This window comes from Lynx canadensis, chromosome A2, assembly GCF_007474595.2.
Source record: "Lynx canadensis isolate LIC74 chromosome A2, mLynCan4.pri.v2, whole genome shotgun sequence".
Lineage (NCBI taxonomy): Eukaryota > Metazoa > Chordata > Mammalia > Carnivora > Felidae > Lynx > Lynx canadensis.
Window position 1 is genome coordinate 77,377,366 of NC_044304.2, and position 20,979 is coordinate 77,398,344.

The 20,979-nt window shown below is 39.1% G+C and overlaps 1 long non-coding RNA gene across 2 annotated transcripts in view; it reads left to right on the plus strand.

Moving 5' to 3' along the window:
* LOC115508780 overlaps window positions 1-19,118 on the plus strand; it is a 291,964-nt gene extending 272,846 nt beyond the window's left edge. For both annotated transcript variants that reach the window (XR_004343283.1, XR_004343284.1), the window contains one exon: window positions 18,562-19,118. This is a non-coding gene — a long non-coding RNA (uncharacterized LOC115508780). The remainder of the gene's footprint in view (window positions 1-18,561) is intronic.
* The last annotated feature ends 1,861 nt before the right edge of the window (window positions 19,119-20,979 follow it).

Consider the following 20,979-nt stretch of genomic DNA (forward strand, 5'->3'; position numbering starts at 1 on the left):
TCTTTTTTTGAGAAATATCTATTCAGATCCTTTGCCCTTTTAAAAATTGGGTTATCTGGGGGTGCCTGGGTGGCTCAGTCAGTTAAGCAACTGACTTGATTTCGGTTCAGGTCATGATCTCAGAATCGTGGGACTAAGCCCCAAGTCCGGCTCCACACTGGGTGTGGAGCCTGCTTAAGATTCTTTCTCTCCGGGGCGCCTGGGTGGCTCAGTCGGTTAAGCCTCCGACTTCAGCTCAGGTCACGATCTCACGGTCCGTGAGTTCGAGCCCCGCATCGGGCTCTGGGCTGATGGCTCAGAGCCTGGAGCCTGCTTCCGATTCTGTGCCTCCCTCTCTCTCTGCCCCTCCCCCGTTCATGCTCTGTCTCTCTCTGTCTCAAAAATAAATAAACGTTAAAAAAAAAATTAAGATTCTCTCTCTCCCTCTGCTCCTCCTCCCACTCCCACTGGTGCAAGTTCTCTCTCTCTCTCTCTCTCTCTCTCTCTCTCTCTCAAAAGAAAAATAAGTTATCTAACATTGAGTTGTAAGAGTTCTTTATATATCCAGATACAAATCGTTTACTATATATATGTGAGTCAAAGTTCTTTCCAGTAGAAACCCTGAGTTGGGCTTAAAGCACTCATATCCCCCTTGCTCCCAGCTTGAAACCAAGCCCTTCTGTTTTGCACCTTCAGAGATCAGTGCTAACGGAGGAAAGCTTCCACAAACTTCTTACTGAAGTCCTGAGGCTTTGCATATGACAGCAGATATGGAATGTGAGCAGGAGTGGCACGGCCTCCTGAGTGATGAGATGGATTTATGTCAGGGAGATGAGTTGAGTCACCACACTGAGAATTGTGAAGGGGAGACTGGGTCATGGGGGGGATGGGAAATCGAAGTGAGGCAGAAAGGTTGGGGTGCAGGTTAGCAAGCAGAGAGGAGCAGCCTCTTTGTGGAAGCTGGTCTGGAAGGCTTCTTCTCTGGGGAAGTGAAAGGGAATAGCCATGTTTGCCATTAATTTAATTTTGAATTTCCCTACACTGTTGATGAGGGTGGGGTTGTCTAGAAGCTGATAGAGGGATGGAGTTTTGGATGCAAAACACTTATTAAAGATCAACATCTGTGAAAGAAAGGGAGACAAAGCAAGACGAGCCAAAAGTGAACTGCAGTACAGGCCTAGGAAAACCTCAGGGAAGCTGCGTGGAAGCCCTGGACCAAATATTGCACATCAGAGTTGTCTCACATCAGACCAAGAAAGCCAGGATTTTATACCCCTGCTTTAATTGGTCACTGGATGCAGGCTGCTTGGGAATGGTGTGAGGTCAGGTGAGGAAGCTCTCTGAGGTGACTCAGACTCTATGAAGACTATGTCAGCTGGAGGCTGTCTGCTGTTTGTACTCTTGGCCATTGGTCAGGAAGGGGAATTTGGGTATGTCGGTATTGCTTTATGTTTCCTAACTGTCCTATTTAATGAATTGAATTTACCTACTTATTAGTCTGGAATGTCTGGCATAGTGAAGGCTGTTGGTCAGGCTGCCTCCTGTTCATTTCCTTGTGAGCTTTTGTGGCAAATGAAGAACCAACTGGAGGAGAGCCATCTTCCACCTTGGCCAGGCCTCCCCTTTACCATGCATGGGTGATAATATGGAAGCCGTCTTGTTCATGGGCAGTGGGAGATGCCCCCAGTGTTCAGGTGGACAGAACCTTTCTCTTCTCCTCTATGGTTTCTACAGACACTTTTATCGTCTTTGGATTGTACCATGGAGGAAACGTTCATTGTTCTCTTCATCCTTTTCTTGGCTCCCCCTCCTGTTTTCCTGCCAGAGTCACTGCTCTTCAGGGTTCTTGCCCTCCTGCTCCTTGCCTCAAAGATGCATAAGGGCTGTGGCAAGCATACCAGGGAGGGTCTAGCTCCTTTCCCTGGATGGGGTTGCAAGTTCAGTTTAGCCTCAAGCCCAAGGTGTGCTCTTCATTCCAGGTTTACCATTAAAAAAGTTGATACTTTGATCCCTACAGGTCTTATGACCTATGGAGAAAGAAGCTGGAAGTGCTAAGGGGGTAAAGGATTGAGCTTCCTGAAACCCCAAATAGAAAGTACATGGGGAAGTCCCAGGTGCAAAAGTGAGGTTATTATTTTTTTTTATCTTCACTATAGTGGTAAAGGCCTGGCCACACTAAGTTATACTTAGAGCAAACCTACCAAGGTGTTTACAAATCCATTTCACCAGATGAGGAACCTCAGGCTCTTACAGGTCACTTCCTTTTTTTCCCCCCCCAGAGGTTACTTCCTATTTAAGACAAGGCTAAACTCCATGAAGTCACAGCCTGTACTTTCCATTTACTTTTTACCCCCTCTCAAATATTCTTCTTTCTTTATTTTTTTTAATTATTTTTTTCCAACGTTTATTTATTTTTGGGACAGAGAGAGACAGAGCATGAACGGGGGAGGGGCAGAGAGAGAGGGAGACACAGAATCGGAAATAGGCTCCAGGCTCTGAGCCATCTGCCCAGAGCCTGACGCGGGGCTCGAACTCACGGACCGCGAGATCGTGACCTGGCTGAAGTCGGACGCTTAACCGACTGCGCCACCCAGGCGCCCCTCAAATATTCTTCTTAACCACATCCCTGAAATTGCTCCTCCCTGTGTCACCAAAGGATACTGTTTTCTGCTAACTCCATCAGACAGTCTTTAGATTTTATCTAGCTGTTCAAATTAAAAAAAAAAAAAACAACAAACAAAACCTTAATGTTTATTTATTTTTGAGAGAGAGACAGAGTGTGAGTGGGCAGGAGGAAAAAGAGAGGGAGGCACAGAATCCAAAGCAGGCTCCAGGCTCTGAGCTGTCAGCACAGAGCCTGACGTGGGGCTCCAACTCATCAACTGCGAGATCATGACCTAAGCCGAAGTCAGATACTTAACTGAAGATTTTATCTAGCTGTTTAAAGTTTTTACTTCTTAGCAGCTTCTGACACTGTTTACCACTCATTTCTTCTTCTAAAAATTCCCTTTTCCCTTCTTCTAAAAATTCCCTGGCTTTCATTGCAGTGTGCCCATTATGGTGCTGACCATCCTGACCATGCCTTCTCTGGCTCCTTAACTGACTTCTCACACTTTCAGTGTTCATTTTCCCCAGCATTCTGTCTTTGATCTTTATGGTAGGTAATGTGCTTTGGCTCGCTCATCGTGCTTTTCAGACCAGCCTCCTTCTAACACGTGGAAGCCAGAATGCTAACCAAACAACCCCCACCCCACAAAACAAATCAACAAAGCAAAACATTTTTCGTATGCTCTAGAGTTCTGTGTGTTATTTAAGTTCTGCCAATCAGATAACATTTGTGTGAGATTTAGATTTAGAGCTAATCTGAATACAGAGTCAGGGCATGGGAGTGGTTTTTTTTTGCTGGTACAGATTCAAGTGGTCATAATGTGGTTTTGGAGCAAGTACCTATAATACTAGTTCTAATGTATCAGACAATTCCCTGATTTTATAGATCCCTGATCATTTTACAGGCAGCAGCTTCTTCAGCTGTTCAGTTCTGCACTGTGGCTTTGCATGGAGTCTTTTTCATTAGGCTTCTTAAGTAGGCCTTCTTAATATTCTGTAATACATTCCTTTCCTCTTAACCTAGCCACAGTGAATTCTTTGTTCTGTATATACTTTGTAAGTAACGACTAATAGAGTAGTGGGTGTTTTATTTTGTTTTAAATTCAATAGGTTATCCATGGACAATGTTATCTAGTACCATAGATTTATTCCTCTTAATTTTATATCTGTGGACCAGGCAACTCTATTAAGCTCCAGATTTATATTCCCAACTGTCTACTGCACTTGTCTATCTAAAATGTAAAATGAAACCTTGAATTCAGTGTATCCAAAATTGAACTACTTTTTCCCCCAATAGGTTTTTGTTTTTGTTTTTTTTTTGCTTCCTATCCAGGTATATATCCTAAAAGCATTGGAGTCATTCTCTGTTCCTTTGTTGCTCCTTTCCTCAACTTTCCATCAGCAGCAAGACCCGTTGATTCCAATTTCTAAATATGTCTTGAATCCACCCTCTTCTCTTCATCCCCATTGCTTGTGCCTTAGTTCTTGTCTGGATTCTTAAAATAGAATCTATAGAATACAGACTATAGAATATATAGAATATAGAATATAGAATCTTTTCTTCTTCCTCTTTTTCTCTACATCCCTCCTTTTCTTCTTCTAGGCTTTAAAATGTGTATTGAAGGTAATTGTGTTTTTGGTGTATTCTTATATTTTAACATGTCTGATATTGGATACATCTTACAGTTGTTGGTGTCTTCTACCTGCGGTCAGCCAGGAAGCTGTTCCAACATAATGATCATCATCTGCTTGCACAAACTTGATTATTATTTGGGGTGATATCACTGGACAACTACAACCCCCTGGTGTTTTATTCAACAGTTGTTCAAGGACTATTTGAGGAAGGACCATTTGTTGTATGATAAACTTTTATTGACACCTTCTGGTAAACTCAAGTCATGACAGCATCAGAAGCTACAGAATGGTTTTCAGCAACTTGGAAGAAAACCTGAAGACAATATTAAAGTATTAAGTGGCTTAGGAAGGCAAAGTAAGCACTCTTTTAATAGATGCTGTATGTTGCTAATGCTCTAGATAGCACAGAGATCAATATTGTCAGGAAAAATACAGCGATCAACCACTTTGAATCCAAGAGAGCTCAGAAGATTTGGGACTGGTAGGAAGAAGTTTTAGAAATTCTATGGCCAATTTATTTTATTTACATTTTCTTTTTTATATATGTATAAGAGTGAGATAGGATTAAAAAAAATCTACAAAATCTCCAAATATCCCTTTCAATCAGTATAAAAATTCTAAACTATAGGAGAGCATTTTGTCCTAGTTTTTCAGCTTTTTTTCTTTTTTTTTAATATTTGTTTTGAGAGAGAGAGAATAGGAATGGGCAGGGGCAGAGAGAGAGGGAGAGAGAGAATCTCAAGCAGGCTCCATGCTATCAGCACAGAGCCTGATGTGGGGCTTGATCCCACGACCATGTGTGTGATCATGACCTGAGCTGAAATCAAGAGTCGGACGTTTAACTGAGTGAGCCACCCAGGCGCCCCATCAGCTTTCTTCTTAGTGGTGCATAAAATAGTGCATCTGAGTACATTGAGATCCAGTGAAATGTGTACTTCTCAAAGTTTTGTGGCTTTTTAAAAAATAAAAATCAGTTTTCTTCTAGGCATGCACCCCCATTTCTGCTTCTTGGAGGCAGCTACTTTCAAATCTTTTAGATGTTTCTGTTGGTATTTGCTTCTTTTTCTCTAAGTAGTATCCTTATACTGCTTTCTTGTGATTTTTTCCCCAGTTAGACCTATATATTGACTTCTGATTATAGAAAATAAGTATTTCATGCTCTCTTACCATCTTTCACTTCTCAAGGCATCATATACATCTTCCCCACTTTTCTTCTCCTCCTAATACCGTTACATTTTTAGTTAGGTCAGTATTCACCACTTACAATATTACAGCTATATTGCCAGTATTCCTACCTGAGTCCTGTCGTGTACTACTACCAACTTGTTTCCTTTCTTGTACAATTTTTTGTTTTAATAATCTCCCTCAGTTTTGATTTCATTTTCTGATTTCATTTTCATTATTGAATGAAATTGATTATTGAAAATTGAATCAAATGTTTTCATTTCATTTTCATTATTTCATGTTCAAGCTGTCTGGAAAATCTGTATCTTTTCTCAATACATTCAGATATTGAGATGTTCTATTTTCTTTCAGTATGATTTGTCTTGTTCCTGTCTGGACTGGGTGCTCTCTGGGCCTGTATCAAGCGCCATCTTGAGATTTCTATTTGCTGTCACCCTGTGGCTTTCCTGTCACCTCTCTTCTGTAAGATCTCTGATACCTGTGGGTCACATGCCTTCCTCTTTCTTGGCTTATTTTTTTGTTTCACTGAAGCACATGTTCCAGTAGCAGCCTCAGAAAGGATGCTGGAGAAGAAATATTTCAAGAATTTGGATATCTTAAAATGTCTCTAATCGGTACCACTTGATTGATACTTTGAGTATAGAATCTTAGATTGAAATAAATTTTCCTTCACGTTTTTGGGAGCATTGTCCATTCATTGTCTTTTTGCTACTCGTTTTGCAATAGAAGTCTGATGGCATCTTGATTCTAGATCACTTGGATGTAATCATCCCCCACTGAGTACCCACAGAGACTTTAGAGCTTCTCTTTGTTCCTGGATTCTGAAACTTTGTCATGTTTTGCTGGGCCCTCTGTGGACACTTATAATTTGGAAACTTATTTTTAAATTGTGGGAATTATTTCATTGCTACTTTCCTTCCTTGTTCTTTTTTGCTGGAACTCTTATGATTGAATGTTGGATTATCTATAATCATCCTCTTTTGTTTTTACTTTCTAGGAAATTTCCTCAATTTTGTCATTCACCTCTTCTAATAAGTTTTATATTTCTAATATTGCTTTTAAATTTCTTTTGTTCTCCAAATGCCCCTCTCCATACCTTTCTGTCTCTGTCTGTGAATGCATCATTTTTTCTGATATTTTCCTAAGGACATCAGTTATGATATTTAGAAATTATTTCTCCTGAATTTGTGTTTCTTCTCAACTTGCTATTGAGTTGTTGTGGTTTGTTTTGGATTCTGTCTTTCACATTGGAGGCTTTCCTCAAATGTTTGGTGATCTTTGACTGTCTGCCCATATTTGCAACCAGATACTAAAACCTGACTGATACTAAAACCTCTACCTCTGTGTGTAGAGGCTGGGCATTTTGATGGAAGGCTTTGCTCTTGGGTCCTCAGGCAGGACCCAGACCTTTTTACTATGGGACTGAACTATCTCACTATCTAAATGTCTCTTCTCCTGGTCTGATCACTTTCCCCAGAGAGAAATCTTCCAACCAAATATAGCTTATACCTCTTATAAAGTCTTTCCTGACCCATTGGACATTTCTGCATAGGTAGCCCTCTGTGTATCCTCTGTCAATTTATGATGCAACATCTATAAACTTAGGTGTTAGCGTATAGAATACATCATGAAGCTGTTTTTTCTTTTCTTTTCCTTTTTTTTTTGTATTAGCCATATACTGACTAATACAAAGTAGGTATTTCCTTACTTATTCCTATGTCCCCATCTCCTAGCAAATGCCTGCCATGTGAAAAATGCTCAATAAATATTTCTTGAAAAAGTATGCATCAGGCGCTGTATTAGGTTGTGGAGTAGAGATATGGGGTGGAAGTAGGGTTTCAAGAGTGGGCCAAAAAGACCTTTTCTCTCAGAAAGATTAAGTCTATCCATACCCAAACAATTCTTGCAAGCACAATGTTTATCTTGAGTTAGCTTTGGCTTTTGTTTGAATGCTTTAAACATTTTTAAAGAATGTTCTCAAGTACTCAGAAAGGCAGGTGTCTCCAGATTGATGAACATTAATTTGTTGGGGAATCTTTCACTAATGATGGTTTTGTTTTCTTCATCTCTAACAGCTTAGACATGGTAGCTCAATTATTTGAGTTGTAACATTTAAAAAATGATAATGAAATGGTAGTATACCCTTACACAATAAAGGCAGAGGGTGTTAAATATTTTTAATGGTGCAAAAGTATTTGTCACCAATTGCCTATGCTCATGCTCAGTAATTTCCTTCCTGCTCTTCCTCTGCTCAGATACCATTAAAATGTTGTAGTAAACTTCATTATGAAGGTGAACACATTACAAGCATTAAAAAATGCTACTTTCTTAATCATAGTAAAAGGTGTTTTTTAAATGTAATTTTAAAAAACATTTGCTTATATTATTTTTTATCTTCTACCCAGCCTAGTACCCTTCCCCCACACATGACTACTAACTATGAGTGAATCCTCCTATTGCTTCCTGCTCAGCTGAATCAACACTTCTGGAGGCTGTGACTAATAAAAGCCACAGCCCATGGTTATACTTGACTTTTGAAAATCCTGGCTAGCTTTAAGGACATAATTACAAGTACCCATGCTTACAGAATGAGTAAGTTGGTACAAAAACAAGTCAGACTTCATCAATGATTGTTAATTTACTTGGTGTGTGTGTGTGTGTGTGTGTGTGTGTGTGTGTGTGTGTGTGTATTGACTGATTACTTAGATATTTGGAGATCATGATAATGTAAATAAAAGTATTTGATTTCTAGGTCCTCAATGGTCCTTTACTTTTGTATTCATGGCTTAAAATGATGGGAAATATGGAAAAGGAAAGATGTGATCTCTGAAGGGCAATCCAACAGATACTGTGCTTCTGAACATTATCTTGACAGCTAAGTACCTTGGAGATCAATTAACCTTCAGGAAAAAAGAGAGGGGTGTTTTTCCAAGAACATAAGGATCTTTTTCAGTAGTGTCACTGGGACCATGAATAGACTTTTAATTTCCCCCAGAAAGGGTTTCCACCAAAAGGAAGCAAACATGTATTACTTTAGATGCCCCACCTTGATTGATATCTGTGCCTGTAAAGTTCATTTCCCTTGAATAGTACTTGCCCCAGTCCAATAAGCAAAGCAAGGTTGGAGACCTCATGGAGACCATGAGCACAGCCGAGATGATACACAGGTTTAGTACATTTACCTATTCCAGTCACAGCCAAATGTCTTGAAACATAATCTTGAAGTTTCTGTTCTCAGTTCCCCATAGTCCCTTTAGATCTCAGCTCCTTGCACTCTTGCTTCTGCCTCCAACACTCAAGTTTTCTCAAAAAAAGCCATTATTGGTGTCTTAGTTGACAAATACAGCAAACTATTTTCTGCCCTTAAGTTTTATCAGTTTTTAAAAGCAATTGGTTTACAATCTTCCAATATCATAGATTTCTCTGTTGGTTTTTCCCTCTGATGCTTCAGTTATTCCTTCTTAACCTCTACTCTCATTTTTTTTTCAATTTCTCTATCACTATAGGTTTCTTCTCCATAGCCTTTTACCACGCCAAAGTTTCTGCTGTATTAAAGGAAAACTCTCTTCCCCAAACTTGTAATCTCTGTTAGAGATCACCCTGTATTTTTTGTACTTATTATTAAACCTCATAAAAGAATATAAAGTGCATTCCCTGCACTTCTTCATTGCTCATTCACGTTATGGCTCTCTATAATCAGGCTTATCTGCCATCAATCCAGTGAAATGGCTCTGGCAAAGTCATTAATGACTTTCTAATCCTTTAAAATCCTTACCTTAATTAACTTGTTTTCCAGTATTTGACCATATTGGTCATGTCCTTCTTGAAACTCTCTTTACCTTGCTTCCATGACATTGCTCTTTGCTGCTTCTCTTCTTGCCTCTCTAGATATTCTTTTTCAGATTCTTGCTGTTCCATTGTCAACTCCTTAAACACTTATGTTCCCATTATGTTAGCCCTTTTTGCCTCTCACCCTAAGTAAGGTAACCCAGAGTAAGCTTACCCTTTTCCGTGGCTTTAACCACCTTACACATGTTGATGATAGTATGTAATCTATAGAAATCAGCATCTTAGACTTTATTTTCTGCTATGAAGTCTTGTTTTGACTACTGCCAGCTACTCTGAGAGAAATATAGCAGTGCCCCTCATAGCATCCCTCTTCATTTCTCAGAATTTGCCTTTTCCTCCTCTTGAAGGCCATGGCACTTTGTGTTCATCTTTTATTTCAACCCTCATGGCTCCTTTCCCCTTTGGACATATAGGTCTGTCCCTCCTATAGATTAAGCTGTGAAAACAAAATCCTAGACTTTTTTTCTAAGGCAAGGCAATATCAGGTCTCCAGCACATACTGCTGGATTTCTGAGTGTTTGAGGCTGTGGAGAGAAAAATCTTTAATTGGATGTTCTACCACTACTTCCAGTATAACATGTCCCACATGAATTTTCCTACCTTCTCCCACCACATCCTACCCTGTGTCTGCTTCTTTTCTTTATTTACAAAGCTGGTAAATATTATCATCATTTAACCAGTTGCCCAGGCCAGAATCCTGTGTGTCATTTAGTGCTGCTCACTTCTCCTTACCCCCTTTGCCCATTCAATTCTGTGGCTTTTATTGTCTAAATGTCTCTTGACACCACCTTCTTTGCATGGTCCTTGATGTAACTGTCTCTTTCAGGCCCTATTTGTCTCTTTTCCTGGCTATTTTCTCTAGTATTTCTTCCTCTAGTCTGTCTCCCACATGGTTGTCAGAGGGATCATTTAACTATACGTCTGGTTATATTTATTTCCTGCTTAAAAATCTTGATGACCAGATTTCCAGTGATTTTATGAAAATAAGCATGCTATGCAAAACCTTTTATATTGCTCCTTGTCTTTTCTCTTGTCTCATCTGTTGTCATCCTTTGAACCTGCCAAACACACCATTATCCCTAGTCTCTGCGTCTTCCTGTATATATGTTGCTTTCTCTGTCATTGATGCCTCTTCTTCCCTCCACCCTTCTCGTCCTGTGACCTCTACCAACATCTACTTATCAGGGAAATGCAAATTAAAACTAGAATGCGGGGCGCCTGGGTGGCTCAGTTGCTTAATGTTTGATTCTTGATTCCCACTCAGGTCATGATATCATGGTTCATGGGGTCAAGCCCTGGGTCAGGATCTACACTGAGAGCACAGAGCCTGTTTGGGATTCTCTCTCTCCCTCTTTCTCTGCCCCTTCCCCCCACCTCTCTTTCTCAAAATAAATAAACTTAAAAATAAATAAATAAATAAAACCAGAATGAGATACCATGACATATGTGACAAATAGTGTTGTTGAAGATGTGAAATCACTAAAACACAAATGCATTGCTGATAGGACAATAAATTGTTTCAATTTCAACTTTTTTTCTTTTTCTAATTTCAACTTTGGAAAACTAGTATCTATGAAGGCTAAATGTATTCAAAACCATTCAAGAATCAGAATTCTGATTCCTGTTAGAAATAGTTGGCTTCAACTCCATGTTCCCATAGAATTGTATCATAGTATTCATCTCACTTTATTGTATTTGTTTACTTTCATATTAGTTTTTCCCACTAGACTGCCACATATTTCTGCAACCAGATCTGTCTTCATGTCGGTACTGTGAGAGACTAGTACAAGTCTGGCGCATAACAGATATTCAGCAAATGCTTGCTGAATGAATTACGTGTATACTTAAATAGAACTTAATTCTTGGTAGTGATTTTTAATTTAAATTTTAGTTAACATATAGTGCAATATTTGTTTCAGTACTAGAAGTCAGCGATTTATCACTTACATACAACAGCCAGTTCTCATCCCAACAAGTGCCCTCCTTAATAGCCATTTCCCACCCACTTCCCCCTATCAAGCTTCAGCTTGTTCTCTGTCATTAACCACTTCCCCCTATCAAGCTTCAGGCTGTTCTCTGTCATTAAGAGTCTCTTGTGGTTTGTTTCTGTCTCTTCTCTTGGTGGTAGTTCTTTTATTTTTTTATTTTTTTTTAACGTTTATTTATTTTTGAGACAAAGAGAGACAGAGCATGAACGGAGGAGGGTCAGAGAGAGGGAGACACAGAATCTGAAACAGGCTCCGGGCTCTGAGCTGTCAGCACAGAGCCCGACATGGGGCTTGAACTCACGGACCGCGAGATCATGACCTGAGCCGAAGTCAGACGCTTAACCAACTGAGCCACCCAGGCGCCCCTCTTGGTGGTAGTTCTAAGTCAGATTTTGAACTTGTATAATTTCTTCTGATAGGAAGTGAAAACTGTGTAGCTCCATGTGCTTCCCCTTTTGCATTGGTTTTCAGAAAACTTTACAACTTTGAAAATCAGATTTTAAAATATCAGCACCAACCTGCCTTTCTATAAAAGGAGAACATTAAATTAAATCAGTACATCACAATACTCATTTAGGAAAAATTGTCAGAGTGTAAAATATAAAGAGCCACCTAGAGAAAGGTCAGCCTAGATTAGTGACAGTTTATAGAAACATCAATGGCAGAAAGATGATTTTAGATTCCTACCTGATGACTTTATCTGGCTCAAAATAGACTGAAATATAAAATACAACACTGGCAATCAAACACAGTAAAGATCATTTAAGGAAACAAAGGGAAGAGACTCTGCCAGCTACCTGAAATGAGTCATCTGGTACAATGAAGTGATGGATTTAGCTCCAAATTTTCTGGAGACTAAGGCAAAGAAAGGAAGCAATTAAGTTACATAGCTTTCAGTTGCTGTTGAAAGGATGCGTAAATTCATACTGAACCCAAATCAACCAGTTCATAAATGACAGAGCCAGAATTTGAACTTATCTACCCCTTCCAGTACTCCAGACCCCCTCCTCCTCTTACAGAAAGAGGTGCATTCATGCTGGTCACAGTTTCTCCAACCCGGGGAGCAAGGCTGCCTCTCAGAATAGCTAAGTTGGTTATACAAATTTCAGACCTTATCTGTAACAAGGAGTGCATGTTGAGAAACTTCAGGGGATCTCATAAATGAATAGTAAAGTGTATCAAGTTTACTTAAACTACCTCTGTAACTTTTGATGAAAAAGTGGAATCATAAAATTCTTAACTCCTTGGTGCTCTGAAGTATTTATAAGAGTGAATGAAGGATATGGGTAAGATACTGTTTCATGAATGCACAGAGGAGGAACTTTTCTGTCTAGGCAAGGCACCTGCAATCTAAAAAGAGGGAAAGAAAGAGAAAGAACCATTTGACAAGAGGTGTGTTTTGTCATCTCATTCTCCATTATGGAAAATTATTTTCTACTCTGGTCACTGATGTTTTGCCCCAGTCTTTTCTATGATTCCAGGAGGGTGCAATTAATAGGTAATTCAGACACTGAATCAGGAAAATCCTTTTCCACCCTGCTTGCTCATTCTCCTTGCATAGCATCTAAGGGCAACTAGCAGGGTTTTTTGGTTTTTTTTTTTTTGATGCCACATAAATATAAGTACAGTGAGAAAAGGAAGCCAGTAAAGCAACCAAAATTTCTCTTATGCTACAAAAAGTACATACAGATTGACTGCAAGGCAGGCATTACCAGACAAATACATTAGACAGTTTGTTTTCTGCTTTGCTGTCTTCTGCATTCTCCTTAAGGTTCCAAGTTATGTTTGGAAACAAAGTGTATGTGTAATGGATCTGTGGCTCAATGCCTTGGGAATGGAGGAGGGAGGGAATGAAAACTGTACCCTTCTATGTGATGCTGCTTTCCACTGTTGAGAAGCAAACAGAATTGTTTAGTTTAAATTAAACTAATCCTCTAATACATTAGATAAAAAATGCTATATTGATAATCCAATACCAAACTGCATTTAAAAATACAATAGGCTAATTTGACCTCCTACCCACCCTGAATTTCTCGTGTAGCATTGTAATTTATGATTGAAAATTGATTTGTGAAAATCATATATAAAACATAGTATTATACGTCATCTTTTAAAAAGCTAAGAAAACATGGCTTCTATTAACCCATGCTAACTACCAAAAATGAAATTTTAAAGGCACAAACCCCAAAAAGACAAGGTAAATGAAGAAGGCAATTGCAACAAAACTTGGGGAGTACAAAAACAAATGTGAGACCACAGAAATCCAAAGACTAATTTAATAATGAAGAATTCCCAGGATCACGTAAGATTTTGCTGCAGAACTTCAGAAAGACCAAGAAATTGAATCTGAAACTCCAAATGAGAATCAGTTAGGCTCCTAGGTCTCCTTCCCTTACGCCAATACCAGGCCACTACTCCTCTCCCATCCTGGAAGAAGATGGAAGGTGACTCTTTGAATCAGAAGAACTCTGGTCTCAGGGATAGCAGGCACATCTGTGGACAGAGCACTGTCCTGAAAACAGGGTAATTCTGTGCATTAAATAGATTGAATTCTTTCTTCCTGCAGCCTACACAGCTCCAAGAAAATGTTGACAGAGGCATGACTGGCTGGCTCAGTTGGTAGAGCATGTGACTCTTGATCTCAGGGTCATGAGTTCAAGCCCCACACTGGGCATGGAGCCTACTTTAAAAAAAAAAAAAAAGGCACTCTAAGTGCCCTGTCTATAGAGAAGATGTTGAAAGAGAGGCTTACACACCCCAGACAGGAATTTGGAGGATTTCTTTTTGGGGACTGATCAACCCAAGAGAAAAACCAACAGATAATGTTGGTTTGGGATTCCCATAAATGGCTGTACCTCTGTCCAAGTGAAGTTTAAAAGCCCTGTTTACTCACTGTCCAATTTTCAGTGCTTCATCTTTAAAAATTATTAGAGATCCAAAGAGCACCAGAAAATTGAATAACTCCTTAAACATGAAGTAGAATGTACAGAACCGAAGGAAAAAAATTTAAAAAGGAACTTGGAACCAGTCAGAATGGCTAAAATTAACAACACAGGAAATAACAGGTGTTGGCAAGGGTGTGGAGAAAAAGGAACCCTCTTTCAGTGTTGGTGGGAATGCAAACTGTTGCAGCTACTCTGGAAAACAGTCTGGAGATTCCTCAAAAAGTTAAAAATAGAACTATACTATGATCCAATTACACTACTAGGTATTTACTCAAAGAATACAAAAATACTAATTCAAGGGGATATATGCACCCTGATGTTTATAACAGCATTAGCTACAATAGCCAAATTATGGAAACAGCCCAAATATCCATTGACTGATGAATGGATAAAGAAGATGTGGTATATATAAAAAAATGGAATACTAATCAGCAATGAAAAAGAATGGAATCTTGGGGCACCTGAGTGACTCAGTGGATTAAGCATCTGACTTCGCCTCAGGTCATGATCTCCTGGTTCACAAGTTCAAGCCCCATATGGGTCTTTGTGCTGACAGCTCAGAGCCTGAAGCCTGCTTCAGATTCTGTGTCTCCCTCTCTTTCTGCCCCTCCCCACTCACATTCTGTCTCTCTCTCAAAAATAAATAAACATTTTTTAAAAAGAATGAAATCTTGCCATTTGCAACATCATGGATGGAGCTAGAGAGTATTACACTAAGCAAAATAAGCCAGTCAGAGAAAGATAAATACCATATGATTTTACTCATATGTGAAATTTAGGAAACAAAACAAATGAACATGGTGGAGAAAAGGGAGGGAAACCAAGAAACAGATTCTTAACTGTAGAAAATAGACTGATGGTGACCAGGTGGGAAGGTGGACAGGGGATGGGTTAAGTAGGTGATGGGGATAAAGGGGTGTACTTGTCCTGATGAGCACCGCGTGATGTATAGAATTGTTGAATCACTATATTGTATACCTGAAACTAATATTACACTGTATATTTTTTTTTCAACGTTTATTTATTTTTTTGGGGACAGAGAGAGACAGAGCATGAATGGGGGAGGGGCAGAGAGAGAGAGAGAGACACAGAATCGGAAACAGGCTCCAGGTTCTGAGCCATCAGCCCAGAGCCTGACGCGGGGCTCGAACTCACAGACCGCAAGATCGTGACCTGGCTGAAGTCGGACGCTTAACCGACTGCGCCACCCAGGCGCCCCTACACTGTATATTAACTAACTGGAATTTAAATAAAAACTTGGAAGAAAAAATAAAAAGGAACATGGAGGGTACACAGACAAGGCAAGGGGCAGAAAACACTAGAAAATTATAATTAAAATTTGAGAGGTAAGAGAAAATACATGAAAAGATCATTCACAGAACACAACAAGGATCTTAAAATTGAGTATACAATACCAGAAGTAAAAAGTTTAATAGACGAGTTAGAAGGTAAAGATGAAAGATTTCAATATGCAGAAAAATAATAGAGACAGAAAGAAAAGAGAAAAGAAATAAAATTAGTCAAAGGAAATGAGTTCTAGGAATAGGGAAACAAAGGAGGGAAAATTAAAAAATAGTACAAAAAATTCCCAGAAGGGAAATGTTTACATTCCCGTATTAAGTACCCAGCATGATGCATGAGGCAAAAAAAGAAACCCCAAAACAAAACAATAATCATCAATTTTAAGACATCTGAGAACAAAGTGAAGATGCTAATGCTTCGAGAAAGGATAAACAGGTCATATACAAAGGTTCAGGAATGAGAATGGCATTAAGTTTCTCCACAGTAAAATCAGAAACTGGAAGAAAGCAAAATAGTCTCCTTAAAATGCTGAGGGAAAGTGCTTACCAACCCGGGGTTCTATTCTCAAACTTTTCATCAATTATGAGAGGTACAGAGCTCTCAAAAAAATTAATGTACATGCATCTTCCCTCCCCACCCCCCCAAGAAGCTACTAGAGGAGGTATTCCACTAAATGAGGGAGTAAGCCAAGAAAGATGATGACATAGGATCCAGAAATCCAAAAAGATCCAACACAGGAGAGAGATGCAGGGATTTCCCAGGCTGGCAGTAAAGACAGAATCCAGGATGACAGCAGACAAGCAGGTCAGGAAAAAAACTGATTCGGTATGGCACATGAGGGTTGAGGATACCAAGAGGGAAGTCCCGAAGAAGTAATGAAACTGACATTTTGCCAGATGTGTTTAACAGTTTTGAGAGAGTATTTATAGTTTTGTTGAAAGTCTGTATATGAATAAGAGATAGATGTATATAGAAACTAAAGAAATAAAGAAACTATGAATAACTCCAGGGACAACAAAAAATAAGCAAGCAAAGATATATAACCACATTACTCTGTATTTTCAGCTAGAAATAATAGTCATATAGAAATATAAATAATAGTCATTTAGTCATATAATATAGTGACAATTGAGTTAAACATAATCATAATACTAATGGAATTAGATTTTGGGGGAGGAAGTACGTGCGTGTGTGTGGTGTAAGGAAGCTAAATACCCATCTTTCAGTGGGAAAAATTAATAGATAATGTTTAAGATGAAAAAAGTCAAACAGTATAAGCATACTATTTAGAAATATGGAGCTAGCAACCAGAATAACAGCTGTAAATAGAAAAGTGACCTCTCATGTCTAAATTAATGTAAACATTTATTACTTAGGGAATGGAAACTGGGAAAGGAAGAGGTAAAATTTGGAGTTTGGATTTTTTTTTTATGTTTATTTATTATTGAGAGACAAAGACAGAGCATGAGCAGGGGGAGGGGCAGAGAGCAAGGGCGACACAGAATCTGAAGCAGGCTCCAGGCTCTGAGCTGTCAGCATGGAGCCTGATGTGGGGCTTGAACTCACAAACTTTGAGATCATGACCTGAGCCGAAGTCGGATGGTTGACTGACTGAGCCACCCAGTCACCCCGAGTTTGGATTTTTAAAAAAATTTTGTAGAATTATTTGAGTTTTAAAACTATATACAAGTATAACTGATACAAAGTAATTTAAAAATCATGTAGAAATTAGAAAATTTGAGAACTGCAGGATCTCAGTGTTGGAAAAGGTTTTAGTAGATATTTGTTGAGTAGCTTTCAAACTTTTTGGACCATTACCCACCATCAGAATGTATTTGCATGAAACCTAGGGCTTGCGCGCGCACACACACACACACACACACACACACACACCTACCCTCTCCTCCCACACAACTAATATATTTCATGGAAGTGCTTAGACTTACTGTTTGTAATAGGCTAGAGGACAACAAGAGGGAGTGGCTGGAAAAGGAGGTTAATGGTGTCTGAATTGGGAGAACTGGCAGGACTTATGAGTGGATGGAAGGGTACCTGGCTGTCCCAGTTGGAAGAGCATGCAACTCTTGATTCTCAGGGTTGTGAGCTTGAGCCCCATGTTGGGTATAGAGATCACTAAAATAATAAATAAACTAACTAAAAAAAAGAAAAAGTGATAACTTTCTTTTCTTCTCTATTTTATATTTAAAAATGTGTTGGGGGGCGCCTGGGTGGCGCAGTCGGTTAAGCGTCCGATTTCAGCCAGGTCACAATCTCGCGGTCCGTGAGTTCGAGCCCCGCGTCGGGCTCTGGGCTGATGGCTCAGAGCCTGGAGCCTGTTTCCGATTCTGTGTCTCCCTCTCTCTCTGCCCCTCCCCCGTTCATGCTCTGTCTCTCTCTGTCCCAAAAATAAATAAATGTTGAAAAAAAAAAATTTAAAAAAAAATGTGTTGGGTTAGGACTCACTAATAATTTCATAAACTACAATTTGAAAAACACGAATCTAGTTCAACCATCTGATGTTTTGGACCCCACCTCTCACAGAAAACTTCCTGATTCCCACCCAGTATTTATCCTTTGGCCAACTGTTCTCATAGGACTCTTAAAGTGGTTTGGGGTTGGGCAGGGTCCAATGGGACCATCTCACACTGGACCAGACAAATCTCTTTTCAAGCCCTCTACAGATATGCCTGGGGGTTGGGGTATGTCTGTGAATGGAATAGCTTTCTGAGTCCTATAGTAATATAAATTTTGCATTAATAGTCTTGCATATGGAATGTGCTCAATAAATAATTGCTGATTTAGCATGACTTGTTCTTAAAGGCCCACTAAAGCCTCATCATAACCATGCATTTATTCTTCTCCTTCTCTGGCTGTTTAAATAAAGCTGGATGGTTTGCATTTGCTTTCCCAATTGACTTGGTGGAGATTGCTCCATTGCATCTGGAAGGGTTTAGTGCTTGGAATGGAGCTGAACTCCATCACCAGTACTGTTTTTTGTTTTTTGTTTGTTTTTTTTTTTTAAGATATTCATACATTGTTGTTCATTCAAGTGCATTCAACTTCATTCACAGGGGATGGACTCTGGAAGGCCAGCCATGCAGGGCTTTTACTTAAGCACACCCAAAGGATGCGCATTTCAGACATCTTAATGGACCAGACCCTCACAAAAGAATGAAAAGCATTTGAAGACAGGAAGCACAGAAGCATGGAAGAATTTGATTTAATGAAAATATAGGCTCCTGGAAACTCTACTCTGCCTTTAATTCTCATACTTCAAATATTACAAATGAGGGCTGAACCCCTAATTCTAATAAGATTAGAGTCTGTCTCTGATTGGAGAGTGCATATGGCTACAAAGCAATTGAAGATTTATGGGAAGCCTGTCTGGTGTGCAGTGAACCTAGAATATAATCTGACTTGCTCTTTTGTCACCTGTGAATTTTCTTGGAAGTTTTGTATAGGAAAACCCTGATCACAGGTTTTTAAGTATTTTTTTAACTAAGCAGACATTCATAAATACATTATAAAGTTGTCAACTAGTCTAACAGCTTTCTGTTTGCCCTTTTCAAGGTGGTAGAAATTGTGCATATTTTGTATGTCTCCAAATAAAGTATACTTCAAAGGAAAACATTTCTTTTCCTATGAATAATTTTAAATCCCTTAGAAAAGCTTCATACAATGCTGAATTTCCATGGGACATATCATAAAAACTGCTGGCCTTGAGTAAAGCATATAAAAGACATTTCAAAACAGTAAGAAAATAGCTCTATGTCTGTGCTGATATAGAAAAATGAGTTACAATGAGAAAAAGATTCATAAAGGATGTATGGAGATCTGGGAGGTAGGAGTGAAAGATGGCCAGTGGATTGCTGCCATTGAAGAGGCGCATAACAGGAATGCCTGGGTGGCTCAGTCAGTTGAGCATCTGACTCTTGATTTCACCTCAAGTCATAATCCCATGGTCATGGGATTGAGCCCTACATCAGGCTCCATGCTGATTCATCAGAATCACTTGAGGTGCTTGTTGTAATCAGAGGTTAACTGGCTTCATCTTGGTGTTACTGAATTAAAATATATAGGAGTGGAGTCTGGGAATATATGTCCAGCAAGTTCTTCAGGTTATTCTATTGAATACTAAGAGAAGGAACCACTAATCTGATTATGGGAGCATGCCCACAGAGTGGTCACTGTCACATATGCACCTAGAGTATTTCATTCCCGGTCACTATTGTCTAACAGGTGGACAATGTAGCAGAAAGGTACTGGTGGCACACAAGAAATAGTGTCAGCCATCTGAATGGGAAATCCAGGTGATCTGGCTTGTGAAAAGCAGCTTTTTATTTCCACAAATCATTTAAGGTAATTATTCTCAAGTTTTTGAGTGACATGATTAGAGGGTAGAAGAGCTTCCACTCAGTGTTTCCTGCACTTGGTAGGACCTTACCTGAGTCAAACAAATTGGTATTGCCATCAACCAAAATCTCCCACTGTAAGACTCAGGAAACCATACTGAAATTGCGGTGTTCTTGACTGAGAAGCTACCTTACTTTAAATTTTTTTAATGTTAGGCCGATATCCCTGATGAATATGGATGCAAAAATTGTCAATAAGATACTAGCAAATTGACTTCAACAGCATATAAAAAGAATTATTCACCATGATCAAGTGGGATTCATTCCTGGGATGCAGGGCTGGTTCAACATTCGCAAATCAATCAACGTGATATATCACATTAATAAAAGAAAAGATAAGAACCATATGATCCTGTCAATCGATGCAGAAAAAGCATTTGACAAAATTCAGCATCCTTTCTTAACAAAAACCTTCGAGAAAGTCGGGATAGAAGGAACATACTTAAACATCATAAAAGCCATTTATGAAAAGCCCACAGCTAACATCATCCTCCATGGGGAAAAAGAGCTTTTTCCCTGAGATCAGGAACACAACAAGGATGTCCACTCTCACCGCTGTTGTTTAACATAGTGCTGGAAGTTCTAGCATCAGCAATCAGACAACAAAAGGAAATCAAAGGCATCCAAATTGGCAAAGATGAAGTTAAGCTTTCACTTTTTGCAGATGACATGATATTGTGCATGGAAAATCCGATAGACTCCACCAAAAGTCTGCGAGAACTGATACATGAATTCAGCAAAGTCGCAGGATACAAAATCAATGTACAGAAATCAGTTGCATTCTTATACACTAACAATGAAGCCACAGAAAGACAAATAAAGAAACTGATCCCATTCATAATTGCACCAAGAAGCATAAAATACCTAGGAATAAATCTAACCAAAGATGTAAAAGATCTGTATGCTGAAAACTATAGAAAGCTTATGAAGGAAATTGAAGAAGATATAAAGAAATGGGAAAACATTCCGTGCTCATGGGTTAGAAGAATAAATATTGTTAAAAGGTCAATACTACCCAAAGCAATCGACACATTCAATGCAATCCCAATCAAAATTGCACCAGCATTCTTCTCGAAG